This window comes from Panthera onca, chromosome B4 (genome assembly GCF_046562875.1).
Source record: "Panthera onca isolate mPanOnc1 chromosome B4, mPanOnc1 haplotype 2, whole genome shotgun sequence".
Classification (NCBI taxonomy): domain Eukaryota; kingdom Metazoa; phylum Chordata; class Mammalia; order Carnivora; family Felidae; genus Panthera; species Panthera onca.
In genome coordinates, this window is record NC_138345.1 from 12,235,214 (window position 1) to 12,255,008 (window position 19,795).

The 19,795-nt window shown below is 44.2% G+C and overlaps 1 long non-coding RNA gene across 6 annotated transcripts in view; it reads left to right on the forward strand.

Annotated features, from left to right (window-relative positions):
* Positions 1-19,795, forward strand: part of LOC132695082 (uncharacterized) — a 48,541-nt gene that overhangs the window by 6,122 nt on the left and 22,624 nt on the right. For 2 of the 6 annotated variants that reach the window (XR_013556978.2, XR_009617691.3), the window contains exons 1-2: positions 10,631-11,090; positions 11,833-11,968. The exons of 2 other annotated variants lie outside the window; for them this stretch is intronic. This is a non-coding gene — a long non-coding RNA (uncharacterized LOC132695082). Of the gene's footprint in view, positions 1-449; positions 1,344-10,630; positions 11,091-11,832; positions 11,969-19,795 lie in introns of those variants that run through there. 2 more of the 6 variants (XR_009617689.3, XR_013556979.2) reach the window with 2 other exon arrangements.

The window sequence follows — 19,795 nt, forward strand, 5'->3', positions numbered from 1 at the left end:
GTCTCTCTGAATCTCTTTCTCTCTCTTTCTCTCTGCCAAAAAGAAATAAACATTAAAAAAAATCTTTAACGCTGATTTTCTCACGTCGTCACAGCTGGCGAGGCATGAACAGGGCAAAAATGGAAACTAAACAAACAGTAAAGACCCTGTTTGAGATTGAAATGGGTCTGCTAACCCGTATCTCTAAGTAAAGTTGTTCAACCAGTTACTAATCCATTTAATCATACTGATACCCTTCTACTTGCAAACAGGCTGTCCCTAAGTGTGATTTTCTTAAGTCCAAAGTGATTAAGAGGGGTTAAAACCTGCTGTCCCCAGTGATCATTCCCACCAAGGATGAGCAGAGGTCAGATTTTATAACTTTAAAATCAGTCATAGATTTCTCCTCCTTGCTCATTTACATTTTAATGGATACCCTTTGCCAGGATAGATTAGTTTTACCTACACTGAAAATCCTTAATGATCTTGTTGAATGGAACTGAGCAGGAGAAATATATTGCTCTGGAGAAGGGGAATTTGGGGGTTGGTTAGTAGAAACAGGATGTGTTAAGTGGGTAAAGTTAAGGCCTGTTACAGGCCACCGAGACTTGGTGGAGGAACAGATACGGTGATGAGGAGGTGGCCGCAGTGATGGCATTTTTGGCTACATGACAATGAGCCCACTGAGAATGCCGTTGGGCTGAATGAATGGAGGAGACGGCATAAGGGACACTCAATGGTGCCGGCGCTCTTCTCCCTGGAAACAGGGCCCTTCCCGCGTGCTCGTGATGTTATAATGATAAAGTAAGCAGGCGAATCTGGTCTCAAGCAAGCCCGCGTCTAGGGATGGCACCCCGGCAGAAGGAGAGGAGGGTTCAGCAGTCAGAGGACGAGATGCTGGACAGGAAAGAATGAGTTAGGAGAACAGGAACTGACGAGGCAGGCCGGGCGCTGGAGACCTTGGGTACTGCCTACCAGTAGCTTCTCCCAGTTTGGGTCGGTGGGTCTGAGTACATGATAGTCTGAAGTATGGCTCCACCATGCCTCACCATGGCCATCGGTGCACCAAAGCTACATCTGTTTAGAAGGAACAAGAGAGATGAGACAACAAGTCGTGGTTAGTGTGCAGGACATTCCTTAGCACTTGCTGCCTTCAAATGCAGAAACTGCTGACAATGGCGTTGTGATGCCCAGTTGACCGCAGTTGATCGTGGGTGAAGCCGTCGAACTCTCACTCTGTCCGCATCTATGAAAGGTCTTCTGCTGAAAAGCTTCCGTGTTCTGTTTTAGCCCACACTCTCGACCTTCTCTCCTAGGATGATGAGAGAGGGACTTATTTAATGTCTTGCTAAAGTCCTGACTCGGTGAGTTTAATACTTTTTTCTAATTTACTGGGGTAGCTGTAGAAAGAAATTAAATTAACTGGGGCACCTGGGTGGTTCAGTCGGTTGAGCGTCCAACTTCGGTTCAGGTCATGAACTCATGGATGTGAGTTCGAGCCCCGCGTCGGGCTCTGTGCTGACAGCTCAGGGCCTGGAGCCTCCATGGATCCTGTGTCTCCGTCTCTCTCTGTTGCTCCCCCTCTTTCTCTCTCTCTCTCCCTCTCTCTCTCAAAAATTAAGATTTAAAAAAATTTTTTTAAGAAAGAAAGAAATTAAGTTAATCTGACATAACACAGCTGTGCCTTAGAACGGTTAATTTGTCATCGGCGTGTAGGGTGTATGGAGGGGGAGAGAGAGGGCAGGAAGGAGTGTCAGGGAGATGGCACTTGTTGGCAGTTGTGCCCTTGACAATGGCAGTTGACTGTGTAAGAGGCTACAGGGGTGGAGAAGTATGAGCTGAGTGAAGGCTTCAGACAGAGCAACTGAAAGGCCATTGGCAGTCTTGGGGTGGAGGGGGCGAGCTGGATTAAGGAAGGAGTAGGTGGGTAGGGCATGGAGACAACGGGTGTAAACCAGTCATCCGAGCGGATTGGTGTGAAGAGAAGGCGAGACGGGCTGGGTAGCGGGACTGGGAAGGAGGGTTGTTTTTAGAATTGGGGACTTTGGGGACAGTCATAAAAACAGGGAAGGAATGAATGAATCTGGAAAGACTGAAGACGTGAGCAGAGAAGGGAGAGAACTGGTGAAGTGGAACCCTGGGGAGGTTGGAAGGGGAGCCATCAGGAGCATGAGCACATGGAAGGAGGAGCCATGGGAAGGAAGAAGGACGCTTGTTTCTGAGAAGAAAGGTGACGGCTTGGATGGGCAGTCAGGAAAACGTAGGCGTAAAGTGAAGGCGTGTTGGAATAGGTCATTTCAGATGCTGTCAAAATTTTTTTAAGGCAAGGCAAACCTGAGGATGAGGAGTGGGGAGAGGTGGGGACCCAGTTAACCGCCCACTCGAGTGCCTTAATGTTGCCCTTGCTCCTTAGTGCCCTCAGGCCCTTGACCCTCCATTATGTCCAACCTGCTCAACTCTACTTCGGGGAGACAGATTTCCTGTGTTCGTGGCATTTACGTTCCGCTGAGGTTGTCAGACAGAAAGTAGTGGTGGTGACAATATGTTATTATTATAATAAAACAGAACTGTGAACAAATACGAGGCAGGGTAAGAGTATAGAGGATGCTGGAGAAAGGATAGTGGTTATCTCATGATGGAAGCAGTACAGATAGTTTGTTTTTTTCTTTGTATTTTTCTCCGTTTGCTAAGTTATTTGCAGTAAAATACACTCCGGTAAGTAGAAAAAATAAAGTGATCTGGAGAAGTGTTCTATCAAGTTGGAGGTTTTAGACTTCTTTTCACATTCTACATAGTTTTTTTTTAAGATTTTTAAAAAATTTATTTATTTTGTGAGAGAGAGAGAATTCCAAGCAGTCTCTCTGCTGTCAGCGCAGAGCCTGATGTGGGGATCAATCCCATGAACCGTGAGCCAAAACTAAGAGTCGGATGCTTAACTCACGGAGCCACCCAGGCGCCCTTGCCTAATTTGGTTCCGTTTTGTTTTGTTTTTCACAAAGTTCTCTTTCGTTTGTCGTTTCCTGATCCACCGTGTACGCTGAGTGAATTTCATGGGGAGAACAGGAAGGTTGAAAGGACAGGTGTGTCTTTATTTACCTTAGTGTGTAGGCAGAGTGTTAGAAACCGAAGGCTAATCAGATAGCTCTTGGGAAGATGTGGTTTGGCAGAGTGGCAAATAATGCCTTGGGCAGCTGGGGTCCCACCTGGTTTCCACTCCTCCTCGGTTTTTACGTGTCTGTCACCACAATTAAAAAGAGCACCTCCAGGATCGTCGGAATCCACAGCCTCCTCCATGGGTCCCGGTGGCCCAGCCTCGAGGCTCTGTCTCAGTGAGGATAATGGTTGACAGACCCCACCAGCAGAGCCCTGATGCCCGCCCAGGGCCACCGCGGGAAGGTCGTCTGCAGCCCCTGGCTCGGAGCCTGTGGCACCCGTCTGTAACTTGATTAGCAGTTAGAGTTCAGAGAGCCAAGTCAGGTAAAGGCGGTAAGTGGATAAGAGGCCGCTCTGGAATTCAGCATAGAAAATAAGAGGAATTGAAACCAGCTGTAGGCCGTGTTATGGGAGAAACACCATAAGATGAGATGTTGGAGACAGATGCCGGGGCCAGAGAGTAACGTTCTGTAGGTTCTCGGCACTTACTGCTGTTCGATCACTACGTGTCACTTGTTCAGATGTAGACGTTCTCCGGGCATCCTGTTTTTTTCCATCTCTCGAGATACTCTTCAGCACATTATCTCCCCGCCCAGTAGATTCCATGAGTAGATACAAGGATGAAAATGTTAATTCTGGGCTAGGGGTGCCAAGCTTAAGAAGACCCGGTTCCGGCCCTCAGGGGAACAGTGCGGTAGGAGGTTGGGCCCGGAGCCAGGAGAAGGACAAGACACGGGAGGCCGTGGACACGGGAATGTGGGCCCTAATGCAAGCGTAATTTCCATAAACTCTACAGTTCAAACATGCATGAGTTTTTAGTGTTGCGTTCATAGGGAGAATTGTCTTTGGGATATCATCAATTGAATCCATTCCACAACCTACCTTTTCGTAAGAGGACACCACTGACTGACTCACTGATGACACGCTGGTCAAGCACAGAGTGGGTCCCCCTGCCAGCTGTCAGCCCTGGACCCATACTCTAGTGCTGTGGAATTTAGAAGTCACATGAGTCGGGGGGCGCCTGGGTGGCTCAGCTGGTTAAGCATCTGGCTCTTGCTCTGGGCTCAGGTCATGATGTCACAGCTCATGAATTCAAGCCGACATCGGGCTCTGCGCTGACAGTGTGGAGCCTGCTTGGGGTTCCCTCTTCCCCTCTCTCTCTCTCTGCCCCTCCCCTGCTCCCACTCATGAGCGAGCTCTCTCTCTCTCTCTCTCTGTCTCTCAAAATAAATAAATAAACTTAAGAAAAAAAGTTGCGTGGATCAACTATGCAGTGAATTATTGTATTGTGGTTAGTGAACCGTAACACAAGAATAAGGGTTTACGTCCATGCATTTGTTTCCTGTTGCTGCCGTAACAAATCACCACAAGCCTGGTGGCTCAAAGCAACACAGATTTATTATCTTCCAGTCCTGGAGGTCAGGAGTCCGAAAGGAGCCCTAGGGGGCTGAAATCCAGACATCATCAGGGTTGCTTTCCTTCCAGAAGCTCCGGAGGAGAATCTGGTTTTTTAGCTCTTCCAGCTTCTAGAGGCTGCCCACATTCCCTGACTCCCGGTCCCTTCCTCCTTCTCAAAGCACATTGCTTCAGTCTCTGCTTCTGTCCTCACTTCTCTTTTTCCTGACTGACCCTCTTGCCTCCTTCTTTATTTCCATTGTCATTTAAAAATTGTTTTCTTTAAATTTTTTTTTTTTTTTTGAGAGAGAGAGGAAGAGAGAGAGAGACAGTGTGAGCAAAGGAGGGGCGGAGAGAGAGGGAGACACAGAATCCGAAGCAGGCTCCAGGCTCCGCGCTGTCAGCACAGAACCCAACGTGGGGCTCAAACTCACGAACCGTGAGATCATGACCTGAGCTGAGGTCGGACGCTCAACCAACTAAGGCACCCACGTGCCCCTCCATTGTCATTGAACATATATCTCATGTAAAACGTATCACTTAACCATTTTTTAAAGTGTACTTCTCAGTGGCGTGAGTTACGTTCCCAAGGTGGTGCAGTCACCACTCTTTCCAAAACCCTTCATTCCACAAGTGGAAGCTGTGTACAGGTTGAGCAGTAACCCCTATTCCCTCCTCCCCCAGCTGATGGTGACCACACATTCATGTGCCTCTATGCGTTTGCCCTTCTACATACTTCGTGTACGTGGAGTCATGCGGTATGTCCTCAAGCTTCATCCAAGTCGAGCATGTTCTAGAACTTCATTCCTTTTATGGCTGAGTAATATTCCATTTCATATATACATATATACATATATATATTCCATATACATATACACACACCACATTTCTTTATCCTTTTGTCTGTTGATGGACCCTTGGTTTGTTTCCATTGTTTGGCTGTTGTGAATAATGTTGCTGTGAATACTGGAGTATCAGTATCTGTTTAAGTTCCTGTTTTTGTTTTTCATTCTTTTGGGCATATATATATACACTGTATATATATACTATATATATACTATATTATATATACTATATATATATAGTATATATAATATAGTATATATATACTATATATAATATACTATATATAGTATACTATATATATAGTATAGTATATATATAGTATATATAATATAGTATATATATAGTATACTATATATAGTATATATATATACTATATATATACATATATACTATATACATACTATATATATACACTATATATGTAGTATATATAGTATATATATATAGTATATATATGCTATATATAGTATATTAGTATATAGTATATGCTATATGCTATATGCTATATATAGTATATAATATACTAATATAGTATATTAGTATATATAGCATATTTATATATATAGTATATATAGTATATAGTATATATATAGTATATATATATATACTATATTATAGTATATATATATACTGTAGTATATTAGTATATATATATACTATTATATAGTATATATATATATTATATGTATGTGTATATACATACACCTAGGAGTAGGATTCTGGGATTAGGTGAAAATTCTATGTTTAGATTTTTTTTAAACTAGGCTCCACATTCCATACCCAACGTGGGGCTTGAACTCAGGACACTGAGATCAAAAGTCACATGCTCTACAGACTGAGCCAGCCAGAGGCCCCTATGTTTAGGTTGTTTTTTTTTTTTTTAATGTTTTTATTTATTTTTGAGACAGAGAGAGACAGAGCATGAGCAGGGGAAGGGCAGAGAGAGGGGGAGACACAGAATCTGAAGCAGGCTTCACGCTCTGAGCTGTCAGCACAGAGCCCGACGCGGGGCTCGAACTCACAGAGTGTGAGATCATGACCTGAGCTGAAGTCAGACGCTTAACTGACTGAGCCACCCAGGCGTCCCAGTTTTTTTTTTTTTTCTAATGTTTATTTATTTATTTTGAGAGAGGGAGAGAGCACGAGCCAGGGAGGGGCAGAGAGAGAGGAAGAGAGAATCCCAAGCAGGCTCCATGCTGTCAGTGCAGAGCCTGACGCAGGGATTGAACTCACAAACCGGGAGATCATGACCTGAGCCAAAACCAAGGGTCAGACGCTTAACTGACTGAGCCACCCAGGCGCCCCACTATGCTTAGATTTTTGAGGAACTGCCGAACTGTTTTCCTTGGCAGCTACATCATTTTATGGTCCCACCAGCAGAGTACATGGGTTCCAGTCCCTCCACATCCTTGCTAACATTTGGTACTGTCCTGTTGATCACAGGTATCCTAGTGGGCGTGAAGTGGTATCTCATTGTGGTTGTGTTTTTCCCTAAAGACTAATGACGTGGACCATCCTTTCCTGTGCTTGTTAGATGTCTGCATATCTTCTTTGGAGAAATGTCCATTCAAGTCCTTTGCCCGTGTACTATTGGAGCTGTTTGTCTTTTCGTTGTTGAGTTGTAAGAGTTCTTTACATATTCTGAATTTGAATCCCATATCAGACATTTGATTTGCAGATATTTTCTCCCATTCTTGGATTGTCTTTTCACTGTTTTGATGGTGTCCTTTGATGCACAGAAGTTTTGCCTCCCTCTTATAAGGATCCCTGTGATTATACCTAATAATCCAGGATAATCTGCCCATCTCAAAATCCTTAATGTAATCATATCTCCAAAGTGTATCGCTTTTGCCACATCAGGTAAATTTTTTAAAAATACCTTTTTTTTTTAAACACTTAATTCATTTTTTTGAGAGAGAGAGCACAGACAGGGAAGGGCAGAGACAGAGGGAGACACAGAATCCGACGCAGGCTCCAGGCTCTGAGCTGTCAGCACAGAGCCTGACGCGGGGCTCGAACCCGTGAACTGCGAGATCATGACCTGAGCTGGAGACAGTCGCTCAACCGACTGAGCCACCCAGGCGCCCCCCCGCATGCGGTAATTTATTTGCAGGTTTTGATGATAGGATGTGAACACCTTTGGGGGAGCCATTATTCTGTTACGATTCTTTTCAAAAAGAAAAAATGTCTACAACGTCAGAATTGTGAACGTACTCGTGCAAAAAGGTGAAAGCAGGCAACGTTGAAAGAAAGCAGCCTGCCTGGTGTGTGTAGGGACCTGATTCCACTTACAGGGCTTCTGCCCTGATACCCACCGTGGCCGGGGCACCCCGTGCTGGGTGGGTTACTTTGTTTCTCTATTTGCTCTCAAAATGGGACTAACTGTCCTTCCCCTTTTCCTCCTGTGAGTCTTAAGGGTAAGAGATAAATAGACTCAGTTTGGGGCTTTTTGTCTTCTGCATGAATCAGAAGTCCCAAATATAAAAGCCATTTTAGGGATTATCAAGAAAACAGGAACACAGTGAGTACACAAATACCCACCAGCAAGTATGGCTTCTGTTCAGGTATGAAAGAAAAATCACAGACCTCTGACCTTATGTCTGAAAACCTTTGAGCCCTGGGGGGGGAGCCGTGCTTCACGAACACCAGTATTTCTGTGCCCCTCCTCACCTTTTCCCTCCTAGCAAATGCTTTGCCCCATACCTATCACAGCACCCCGTATTTACGGGAGCTCCTAATTGCGCTTGGCTGGAGAGGTGGGAAGACGGTGAAGGTTCCCTGGCAAGAACGTAGGACCGAATGTTGGATTAGCCCAGGGGAGGGCCCGACAAGTTATTCCCTGACCCATGACATCGCAGACTTGGAAAGACAGCTGTTTTCCTGTGTTCCAAAAGCCTTGGGGACAAATGTGTGCATGGTTGATACAGTAATTTCACTTATACGAACGTAGTCGAAAGAAATCATCAGAAATGCAGGCAAGGGTGTATGCCAAAGATGATCGGCCGCATTATTTGTATTTGTTAAAAACTGGAAACATCCTGGGGTGCCCGGGTGGCTCAGTCAGTTAAGCATCTGGCTCTTGATCTCGTCTCCTGTCATGATCTCAAGGTTCGTGAGATCAAGCCCTGCATCAGGCTCTGTACTGACACAGTGCAGAGCCTGCTTGGAATTCTCTCTCTCCCTCTCTCTCTGCTCCTCCCTCATGCACGCACACACTCTCTCTCCTTTCAAAATAAATAAACTTATATGTGTATATATATATACACATATTATATATATATATATATATATATATATATATATATATATATATATAAAACAACCTAGAAGCAACCTAAATGTCCAACAACTGGAAATGGTTGAGTGAATTGTGGCATGAAACGCCATGTTCTGTTATGCAACCATTCAACATGTCAGTGGATCTTTTTTAATTTGGGGAAAAGCGTATAATAAAGTGTAATCAAAAAAAGCAAGACTGTGATTTCAGTATAAAGGACGCTCTCAACAACATGAAATCCTGATGGAAAGAACAAGAGCAGTAAGGGAATACAGCCTTTTCTGTGTGGTGGGATTGTGGACGATGGCGGTCAACGGTACCCTTGGAGGCTGGATTCTCTTGCTCGCCATCTTGCTTGTTGCTACAGATGATGGTAACGTGCAGGTTGTTGTTTGATATCAGCCTTGCTTCGGGGATGGATCGTACAGCCAGAGTATTAAAAAAATTTTTTAGGAGAAAACCATAGCCAACAAATACTGTTGCAAGCAGTGAGAATAGAAATGAAGAGGGGCGCCTGGGTGGCTCAGTCGGTTAAGCGTCTGACTTCGGCTCAGGTCATGATCTCGCGGTCCGTGAGTTGAAAGCCCCGTGTCGGACTCTGTGCTGACAGCTCGCAGCCTGGAGCCTCCTTCGGATTCTGTGTCTCCCTCTCTCTCTGACCCTCCCCCGTTCATGCTCTGTCTCTCTCTGTCTCTCAAAAAATAAATAAACGTTTAAAAAATTTTAAAAAAAGGGAGATAACAAAACGATGCAGATTCTCTACCTACTTTGCTAAAAACTGAGCTATTTCCGATAAGTTAAACACATCACTATTTAATTTTTTTTAATGTTTATTTATTTAGAGACAGAGTTGGGGGGGGGGGGGCGCAGAGAGAGAGAGAAAGACACAGAATCGGAAGAGGCTCCAGGCCCTGAGCTGTCCGCACAGAGCCCGACGTGGGGTTGGAACTCACAAGCTGTGAGATCATGACCTGAGCCGAAGTCGGACGCTTAACCGACTGAGCCACCCAGGCGCCCCGTAAACACATCATTACTGATCGGACTTGTGCTAACGCTGTGTGCAGCAGAAACTCCCGGGCCGTCACGTAGTGTGATGGGCTGGATTGCGTCCCGCACCTCCAGGTTCATGTCGATGCCCTAATCCCCCCATCCCTGAGAGGGTGATTGTCTTTGGAGAAAGGGCTTTGAAGAAGAGATTTGGAGATATGGGTGGGATTGGTGTCCTTATAAGGAGAGATTAGGGGGCACCTACGTGGCTCCATCAGTTAAGCATCTACTCTTGATTTCGGCTCAGGTCACGACCTCATGGTCATGAGATCAAGGCGCGTCTCAGACACTGAGCTGGGCATGGGGCCCTATTGGGACTTTCTCTCTCTCTCTCTCTCTCCCTCTGCCCCTCCCTTTCTCTCCCTCAAAAAATAAATACATAGAAAATAAAATAAAATAAAATAACAAGAGATTAGGACACAGACACTGCTATGGATTGAATGTGTGTGTTCCCCGAAAAGTCTTACATCCTAACCCCCAAGGTGTTGCTGTTCGGAGGTGGGGACTTATGGGATGTGATTAGATCAAGCGCCCTCATGAATGGGATTGGTGCCTTTATTTTTTGTTTTTTCAAATTTTTATTTAAGTTCTACTTAGTTAACATATAGGGCAATATTGGTTTCAGGGGTAGTGATTTGGTTTCAGTAATTCATCACTTGCCTACAACACCCCGTGCTCATCTTCACAAGTGCCCTTCTAATGACTCTCATCCATCTAGCCCATCCCCCGCCCCCCACCTCCTTCCATCAGCCCTCAGTTTGTCCTCTTTAAGAGTCTCTCTCTCTCTTTTTATACAACTTTGACCTTTGTATTGTAAAAAGAATGTAGTCAGTAACAAAAAATAGAAAATGGAGAAAACCATAACCTCATTATACTAACAGGATTGTCATTCACTCTTTTTTTTTTTTTTTTTTTTAATTTACATCCAAGTGAGTCAGCATATCGTGCAATAATGATTTCAGGAGTGGAATCCAGGGAGTCATCCCCTGCTTACAACACCCAGTGCTCACCCCAACGAGTATCCTCCTAAATTTGGGATTGGTGCCATTATAGGAGACCTGCGGCACTCCCTCGCCCCTGCCACCATGTGAGGACACAGGGAACCAGGAGGTGGGTCCTCACCAGTCACTGAGTCTGTTAGTGTCTTGATCTGCGACTTCAGCCTCCAGAACCGTGATCAATAGCTGCTGGTATTTACAAGCCACCTGCTTTGTGATATTCTGTTATGGCGCCCAGACCGACTAACACAGACACATGGAGAGGGAAGACCAGCCAAGGACACAATGGGAGGCAGCCCTCCGCGAGTCAAGCGGGGAGAAACCGGCACTGCCTGCTCCTTGATCTTGGGCTTCCAGCCCCCAGAACTGTGAGGAAAGAAATACATTTGGGTTGGGTAAGCCGCCCCAGCTGTGCTATGTTGTTACGGAGGCACTGGGACTGCGCACACACGTCCATTAAAAATGTGTTTGTGTCGGGGCGCCTGGATGGCGCAGTCGGTTAGGCGTCCGACTTCAGCCAGGTCACGATCTCGCGGTCCGTGAGTTCGAGCCCCGCGTCAGGCTCTGGGCTGATGGCTCGGAGCCTGGAGCCTGTTTCCGATTCTGTGTCTCCCTCTCTCTCTCTGCCCCTCCCCCGTTCATGCTCTGTCTCTCTCTGTCCCAAAAATAAAAAAAAAATTAAAAAAAAAAAAATGTGTTTGTGTCCATCTTTTGAGGATCCCAGACACCTCAGGACAGAAACAGTTATGGAGTAGTTGGGGGTAGGAAGAAGGGCACGTGCCAGGGTGGGCAGGTGGGTGACCAGTATGACCCCGGTATGACCAAGGTGACCAGCCTAAGGCTCTGTGCTTAGAGACAGTAAAGCAAGATGATATGGACTGGCTGGGTTTTTTTAAAAAGTATTTATTTTTGAGAGACAGCGCACACGTGGGGAAGGGGCAGAGAGAGAGAGAGAGAGACAAGGAGAATCTGAAGCAGGCTCTGCGCTGGCGACAGGGAGCCCGATGTGGGGCTCGAACCCACAAACTGCGAGATCACGACCTGAGCCGAAGTCAGAGGCTCGGCACACTGAGCCACCCAGGCGCCCCTGTTTTTCAAACTGGACTTAAACTGCCCTCCTCGGATTTCCTCTTGCAGGGCTCCATATCCGCAGTCCTTTTCTCTCGCTGGGAGCGGGTGTCACTTACCTCACGCACTTGCCCACCCAGGACATCTGACCCAGCTTGTATAACTGGAGTCAAAGTCCTTCCTGGCACAGAAAGGTGCCCAAAAGGTAAGGAGTACTTCATAGGCAACGGTGATCGATCCAGTTAAATTCTGCCTTGGGGACGAGTTGGGGTTCATACCCAACAGGAGGCTGAGGAAGGGGTCTGCCTTCTCAGTGCTGTGGGGCCTGCCTCTGCCTGGGCCTCCCTGACCCGACCAGGTCATTCGGGTGGGGACGCCCCGCTGCCTTCTGCCCTCAACACCTCGCGGGCTGCTCGGCTCGCTCAGAGGACTAGGACCTGAGCGAGGGAGGCCTTTTGCGTCCTGTCATTTGGCCCTGTCCTGTTTCTCGTCCACTTTAGTGACCCAGCCTGCCCAGAGCCAGAACTGGCCTGTGGATTCCTGACAGCTTGGAATGTCTCCCTCCCTCCCTCCCTCCCTCCTTACCTTCCTTCTTTCCTTCCTTCCTTCCTTCCTTCCTTCCTTCCTTCCTTCCTTCTTTCCTTCCTTCCTTCCTTCCTTCTTTCCTTCCTTCTTTCCTTCCTTCCTTCCTTCTTTCCTTCCTTCTTTCCTTCCTTCCTTCTTTCCTTCCTTCTTTCCTTCCTTCCTTCCTTCCTTCCTTCCTTCCTTCCTTCTTTCCTTCCTTCTTTCCTTCCTTCCTTCCTTCCTTCCTTCCTTTCTTCCTTCTTTCCTTCCTTCCTTCTTTCCTTCCTTCCTTCCTTCCTTCCTTCCTTCCTTCTTTCCTTCCTTCTTTCCTTCCTTCTTTCCTTACCTTCCTTCCTTCCTTCCTTCCTTCCTTCCTTCCTTCTTTCCTTCCTTCTTTCCTTACCTTCCTTCCTTCTTTCCTTCCTTCCTTCCTTCCTTCCTTCCTTCCTTCCTTCCTTTCCTTCCTTCCTCCCTCTCTCTTCCTTCCTTCCTTTCTTTTAAGTTTATTTATTTATTTTGAGAGAGAGAGGGGGAGATATAGAATCCCAAGCAGCTCCACACTTGTCAGCACAGAGCCGGACCCGGGGCTCAAGCTCACAAACTCTGAGATCCTGACCTGAGCCAAGATTGGGATGGGATTCTGAGTGTGGAAATTCTGAGGTCTAAATGGAATCCACATTGTGGTTTGCACCTTCCCCTCTGCCAGCCGGCTCTAACGTCACTTGGTAAATTAGAACTTCTGACCACCTTGGTCCAACCCCTGCGTTTTCCCAGCTGCAGGCCTGGAATGTCCGTGGCTTTGGCATGGCTTCTGTCTGAGAAATGTCATTGATAACTTAATAGAGCAACCTAAAAATAGCACAGTGACCGCTTTCCGTGAACACCAAGGAATTGCAAACCTACCCCCCCGGGTCTACTTGTCCTGGGATTGGGGCACTGCCCCCCCACCCCCGGCCTTGTGGGCTGGCTCTGGGCCATCCTGACCTTTTCACACACAGCAGGACACCCTCCTGTCAGTATTTCCAGGGGATGTCTCTGGTCACAGAGCAGTTTTTTCAAAGGTGATGAAATGATTTGTCACTCGTAATTGTCCCCCTCCCTTCCTTTGCTGGTTGACTGCACTGGGCAGCCAGATTGGACTGTGCTGGAAGGCCAGGACCTAGCCGCCCGTGAGCTATTAATTCAACCTTAAATTTTAAAAATTTCTTTTTTTTTTTAAATTGTGAAATGTGTTTTTTGTAGTATATGACATGATCTCCATTGATAGGTAGTACAGTAGGTTAAAAAAATTTTTTTTTTCGGTTCTGCTAGCAGACTGCCTGAATCCAAATCCGAACCCGGCAGGTTGGAAGCTGTGTGAGCTTAGGCCTGTTACTTAACTACTCTGGTCATAAGTTTTCTTGCTTGTAGAGTGGGGCTGGTAATATTGTACCTACTTTCTTTCTTTTTTTTTTTTTTTAACTGTTCTCTGTAGTTTTGACTCTGCTTCTGGTTTGTTGTTGTTCATTTGTTTTGTTTTTAGATTCCACAGATGAGTGAAATCAAATGGTATTTGGCTTTCTTTTAAAACAAAATTTTTTTTTAATCTTTATTTGTTTTTGAGAGAGAGACAGAGTGTGAGCAGGGGAGGATCAGAGAGAGAGGGAGACACAGAATCCAAAGCAGGCTCCAGGCTCTGAGCTGTCAGCACAGAGCCCAACGCTGGGCTTGAACTCCCGGACCGCGAAATCATGACCTGAGCTGAAGTCGGATGCTCAACCGACTAAGGCAGCCAGGCGCCCCAGTATTTGACTTTATTTTATTTTATTTTTTTAGAGAGAAAAATTATTATTTTTTTAAATATATATTTTTTAATTTAATTTTTTATTTTTTTAAATTCACATCCAAATTAGTTAGCTTATAGTGCAACAATGATTTCAGGAGTAGATTCCTTAGTGCCCCTTAACCATTTAGCCCATCCCCCCTCCCACAATCCCTCCTGTAACCCTCAGTTTGTTCTCCATATTCATGAGTCTCTTCTGTTTTGTCCCCCTCCCTGTTTTGATATTATTTTTGTTTCCCTTCTCTTATGCTCATCTGTTTTGTCTCTTAAAGTCCTCATATGAGTGAAGTCATATGATTTTTGTCTTTCTCTGACTGACTAATTTCACTTAGCATTATATCCTCCAATTCCATCCACGCTGCAAATGGCAAGATTTTATTCTTTTTGATTGCCGAGTAATACTCCATTGTGTGTGTGTGTGTGTGTGTGTGTGTGTGTGTGTGTGTATGTGTGTGTGTATATATATATATATATATATATATATATATATATATATATATACCACATCTTCTTTGTCCATTCATCTGTTGATGGACATTAGAGCTGTTTCCATACTTTGGCTATTGTTGATAGTGCTGCTATAAACAAGGGGGTGCATGTGTCCCTTTGAAACAGCACACCTGTATCCCGTGGATAAATGCCTAGTAGTGCAATTGCTGGGTCATAGGGTAGTTCTATTTTTAGTTTTTTGAGGAACCTCCATACTCTTTTCCAGAGTGGCTGCACCAGCTTGCATTCCCACCAGCAGTGCAAAAGAGCTCCTCTTCTCCGCATCCTCGGCAACCTCTGTTGTTGCCTGAGTTGTTAATGTGAGCCATTCTGACAGATGGAAGGTGGTATTTCATTGTGGTTTTGATTTGTATTTCCCTGATGATGAGTGATATTGAGCATTTTTTCATGTGTCGGTTGGCCATCTGGATGGCTTCTTTGGAGAAGTGTCTATTCATGTCTTTTGCCCATTTTTTCAATGGATTATTTGTTTTTTGGGTGTTGAGTTTGATAAGTTCTTTATAGATTTTGGATACTAACCCTTTATCTGATATGACATTTGCAAATATCTTCTTCCATTCTGTCGGTTGCCTTTTAGTTTTGCTGATTGTTTCCTTTGCTGTGCAGAAGCTTTTTATTTTGATGAGGTCCCAGTAGTTCATTTTTGCTTCTGTTTCCCTTGCCTCTGGAGACGTGTTGAGTAAGAAGTTGCTGTGGCAAAGATCAAAGAGATTTTTGTCTGCTTTCTTCTCGAGGATTTTGATGGCTTCCTGTCTTACATTGAGGTCTTTCATCCATTTTGAGTTTATTTTTGTGTGTGGTGTAAGAAAGTGGTCCAGGTTCATTCTTCTGCCTGTCACTGTCCAGTTTTCCCAGCACCACTTGCTGTAGAGACTGTCTTTATTCCATTGGATGTTCTTTCCTGCTTTGTCAAAGATTAGTTGGCCATATGTTTGTGGGTCCATTTCTGGGTTCTCTATTCTGTTCCATTGATCTGAGTGTCTGTTCTTGTGCCAGTACCATACTGTCTTGATGATTACAACTTTGTAATACAGCTTAAAGTCCAGGATTGTGATGCCTCCTACTTTGGTTTTCTTTTTCAGGATTGCTTTGACTATTCAGGCTCTTTTCTGGTTCCATACAAATTTTAGGATTATTTGTTCTAGCTCTGTGAAGAATAGAATGTGAAGAATGCTGGTGTTACTTTGATAGGGATTGCATTGAATATGTAGATTGCTTTGGGTACTATCGATATTTTAACAATATTTGTTCTTCCTATCCAGGAGCATGGAATATTCTTCCATTTTTTGTGTCTTCTTCAATTTCTTTCATCAGCTTTCTGTAGTTTTCAGTGTATAGATTTTTCACCTCTTTGGTTAGATTTATTCCTAGGTATTATATGGTTTTTTGTGCAACTGTAAATGGGATAGATTCCTCGATTTCTCTGTCGCTTCATTGTTGGTGTATAGGAATGCAACTGATATTTGTGCGTTGATTTTATATCCTTCAACTTTGCTGAATTCATGAATCAATTCTAGCAGTTTTTTGGTGGAATCTTTTGGGCTTTCCATATAGAATATCATGTCATCTGCAAAGAGTGAAAGTTTGACCTCCTCCTGGCCGATTTGGATGCCTTTTATTTCTTTGTGTTGTCTGATTGCAGAGGCTAAGGCTTCCAATACTATGTTGAATAACAGTGGTGAGACTGGACATCCCTGTCTTGTTCCTGACCTTAGGGGGAAAGTTCTCAGTTTTTCCCCATTGAGGATGATATTAGTGTTGGGTCGTTCATATATGGCTTTTATGATTTCAAGGTATGCTCCTTCTATCTCTACTTTCTTGAGGGTTTTTATCAAGAAAGGATGCTGTATTTTGTCAAATGCTTTCTCTGCATCTATTGAGAGGATCATATGGTTCTTGTCCTTTCTTTTATTGATGTGATGAATCACGTTAGTTGTTTTGCGGATATTGAACCAACTGTGCATCCCAGGTATAAATCCTGCTTGGTCATGGTGAATAATTTTTTTAATGTACTGTTGGATCCGGTTGGCTAATATCTTGTTGAGGATTTTTGCATCCATGTTCATCAGGGAAATTGGTCTATAGTTCTCCTTTTTAGTAGGGTCTCTGTCTGGTTTTGGAATTAAGGTAATGCTGGCTTCATAGAAAGAGTTTGGAAGTTTTCCTTCCATTTCTATATTTTGGAACAGCTTCAAGAGAATAGGTGTTAAGTCTTCCTTAAATGTTTGGTAGAATTCCCCTGGAAAGCTATCTGGTCCTGGACTCTTGTTTTTTGGCAGATTTTTGATTACTAATTCAATTTCCTTACTGGTTATGGGTCTGTTCAAATTTTTATTTCTTCCTGTTTGAGTTTTGGTAGTGTATATGTTTCTAGGAATTTGTCCATTTCTTCCAGATTGCCCATTTTGTTGGCATATAATTGCTCACAATATTCTCTTATTATTGTTTTTATTTCTGCTGTGTTGGTTGTGATCTCTCCTCTTTCATTCTTGATTTTATTTATTTGGGTCCTTTCCTTTTTCTTTTTGATCAGACTGGTTAGTGGCTTATCAATTTTGTTAATTCTTTCAAAGGACCAGTTTCTGGTTTCATTGATCTGTTCTACTGGTTTTTTTTGGTTTCGATAGCATTAATTTCTGCTCGAATCTTTATTATTTCCTGTCTTCTGCTGATTTGGGGTTTATTTGCTGTTCTTTTTCCAGCTCCTTAAGGCGTAAGTTTAGGTTGTGTATCTGAGATCTTTCTTCCTTCTCTAGGAAGGCCTGGATTGCTATATACTTTCCTGTTATGACCGCTTTTGCTGCGTCCCAGAGGTGGCTTTCTTTATCTGACATATTTCACTTAGCATGACACCCTCCAGGTTCATCCTTGTTGTCACACATGGCAAGATTCTTTTCTGCGGCCGAGTAATATTCCATTGCAGTGATATACCGCATCTTCCTTATCCATTTATCTATTGGTGGACACTTGGGTGGCTGCCAGATCTTGCCTGTTGTAAATTTGTAAATGATGCTGCAACAATTACATTCCCACTGACAGCGCACTAGCATTCCCTTTTCTCCACATCCTTACCGGTACTTGTTATTTCTTGTCTTTTAAAAAAATATATTTTATTTTTGAGAGAGAGAGAGTGCACGCGCGAGCAAGGGAATGGGAAGGGCAGAGAGAGAGGAAGACAGAGGATCCGAAGTGGGCTCTGTGATGACAGAGGAGGACCTGACGTGGGGCTCTAACTCACAAACCATGGGATGGTGACTGGAGCCAAAGCCAGACGCTTAACTGACTAAGCTGCCCAGGTGCCCCTATTTCTTGTCTTTTTGATATTAGCCACTCTGACAGGTGTGAGGTGATATCTCAGTGTGGATTTGATTTGCATTTTCCTGATGATGAGGAATGTTGAGCATCTTTTCATGCATCTGCTGGCCGTCTGGATGTCTTCTTTGGAAAAATGTCTATTCAAATCCACTGCCCCCCCTTTTCTTTATGTTTATTTATTATGAGAGACAGAGATTGCAAGAAGGGGAGGGGCAGAGAGAGAGGGAGAATCTTAAGCAGGCTCTGCGCTGTCAGCACAGAGCCGGACACGGAGCTCGAACCCACGAAACTGTGAGATCATGAGCTGAGCCGAAATCAAGAGTCAGGATGGATCAACCAACTGAGCCACCCAGGCGCCCCTCCACTGCCCATTTTTTCATTGGTTGTTTTGTTTTGTTTTGTTTTGTTTTGTTTTGTTTTGTTTTGGTGTTGAGTTGTGTAAGTTCTTTATATGTTTTGGATGTTAACTCCTTATCGGATATGTCATTCGCAAATACCTTCGCCCATTCACCAGGTTGCCTTTTTGTTTCGTTGATGATGTCCTTTGCTGTGCAAAAGCTTTTTATTTCAGTGTAGTCCCGGAACTTTATTTTTTGCTTTTGTTTCCCTTGCCTGAGGAGACAGACCCATAAATATCTTGGTAAGGCCAATGTCCAAGAGATTACTGCCTACCTATTGCATCTACTTTAAAGATTGTTATGAGGGTTATATGAGTTTTAAACAATGAAAAGACCTAGATTAGTGCTGGGTGTATAGGAAACACTCAATAAATAATAATAATCAAGTTCTTTTTTTATTGTGATGAACTATACATAACACGATTTACCATTTTATTTTATTTTTTTTTTAAGAATTTTTTTTTAACGTTTATTTATTTTTAAGACAGAGAGAGACAAAGCATGAACGGGGGAAGGTCAGAGAGAGAGGGAGACACAGAATCCGAAACAAGCTCGAGGCTCTGAGCAGTCAGCACAGAGCCCGATGCGGGGCTCAAACTCACGGACCGCGAGATCGTGACCTGAGCCGAAGTCGGACGCTTAACCGACTGAGCCACCCAGGCGCCCCTACAATTTACCATTTTAAACATTTTTAAGTGCACGTTTCAATGACATTAAGTATATTCACATTGTTACACAGCCATCACCACCACCATCACAGAAGTTTTGATCCTTCCCAAATGGAAACTCTGTCTGCATTAAATACTAGCTCCCCACCCTCTTCTTCTCCCAGCCTCTGGTAACTACCATCCTATGAGTTTGAGAGTTTGACTACTCTTGTTTCTTCGTGTAAGTGGAGTCATACAATGTTTGTCCTTTTGTGACTGGCTTTTTTCACTTAACATAATGTCTTCAAAGTTCAGTCGTGTTGTAGCAGGTGTCAGAGTTTTCCTTCCTTTTTAAGGCCAAGTAATATTCCCTTATACACACACACACACGCACACGCACACGCACACGCACCACACTTTGTTTATGCATTCATCTATCAATGGACCCTTGGGTTGTGTCCACCTTTTGGCTATTGTGAATACTGCTGCTGTGAACACGCATGTACAAATGTCTGTTTGAGTTCCTGCTTTCACTTTTGGGTGTATATCCAGAAACGGAACTGCTGAATCATGTAGTAATTCTATGTGCAATTTTTCTGAGGAACCGCCATACTGTTTTTCATACCGGCTGCAACATCATTCTCATGGTTTTATATACTACAGGCTGACAAATTCCGGCTTCATGTCTATAGCTTTATGTCTTTTCCGAGCTGTGGAGACACAATTGCCTACGTGATCTTGTCAGTGAGATGTCTCACAGGCATCTTGAGATTAAA